Raw genomic sequence first — 1,097 nt, 5'->3', positions numbered from 1 at the left:
AGAGAGAGAGAGAGAGAGAGAGAGAGGTCAGTCAGTGCCACAGCAATGCGATTAACAAGAAGAGAAAAAACTTGATCCACCGGTTCTTTAAGAATCGACCAAAAGCTAAGACAAGAAAACTGAAAGAAAAGGTGGGGGGGTTAGAGGGGAGGGACAGTCAGGCAGAACCCAGCAAGGAACCCAGGTCCTAGGCCAACTTCCCAAGACTGTGTTTTTGGCAAATAGAGAAAGAAAGAAATCTTAATTCCATCTCTTTCGCCCATCCTGGATGGAACCTGTCAAAGTGACTTAACTGCTGCCTTTTTGCATGTGTCATACCCGTTTTGTTTTGTTTGTTTGCTTGTTTGTTTTTATTAAATTCCAACAGGATCTGGCTATCACCTTCTCTCTGGACAGCTACAATTTATGCCAAGCTACCCGATCTTTCTTGGAATTCAAGTTAAAACAAAGCCAAACAAGTCCGAATCCATGACAGCTAGAGAGGCGAGAACTGATTAATCGATTAACATCCCAGAAACAGATCTCAAGGAGGGGACGACACGTGAAGGCAGAGGACACCGTCGCCAGCCCGGTTCCCTGGGCGCCCTTGACAGACATCAGGACCCTACTCATCCCCACCAGCCATCGCTCCCCGGAGAAAAACACCCACATTATCCTCCTCCTCCTCCTCCTCCCTGCTTAACAGCAACAAGTCATTTGATCACATTACCGTGCAAAACGAGGTGCCAGATAATTACACTTAACTTTGAAAACGCTCCCCGCCCCCCCCGACCTTTGCAAATCAAGACACACACACATTTATCTCGACAACCTCGGAACCAGAAGACAAATAAAACAAGAGCTGCTCTTCCCCACGCCAAAGCCAAACGGAGATTTACCTCAGCAGCGCATGCAGTACCACACTCCCATCACCCTTTTGTGTGTGTTTACTGTTAGTGTGTCCTCTCTCGGGCTGTCTGTCCTGTGCCTAACGTGTGTTTGTGCACTGCGGCGGGTGGTGGGAACTAAGGCGGTGGAGCCGTAGCTAAGGGTAATCCTGTTTTTACTTCCTCCATCTTCAGCGAGGAGCAGGGTTAGCCCGGGACAGCTGGTCAAAC

The 1,097-nt window shown here is 48.7% G+C and overlaps 1 protein-coding gene across 1 annotated transcript in view; it reads right to left on the bottom strand.

Moving 5' to 3' along the window:
* IKZF2 (IKAROS family zinc finger 2) overlaps positions 1-1,091 on the bottom strand; it is a 159,974-nt gene extending 158,883 nt beyond the window's left edge. Inside the window, exon 1 of the mRNA XM_015558121.1 lies at positions 879-1,091. The gene's annotated coding sequence lies outside the window, so the exon portion shown is untranslated. The remainder of the gene's footprint in view (positions 1-878) is intronic.
* Positions 1,092-1,097: the final 6 nt, after the last annotated feature.

This window comes from Myotis davidii, unplaced genomic scaffold, assembly GCF_000327345.1.
Source record: "Myotis davidii unplaced genomic scaffold, ASM32734v1 scaffold268, whole genome shotgun sequence".
Taxonomy (NCBI): Eukaryota; Metazoa; Chordata; class Mammalia; order Chiroptera; family Vespertilionidae; genus Myotis; species Myotis davidii.
This window is presented reverse-complemented; position numbering and strand designations above follow the sequence as displayed.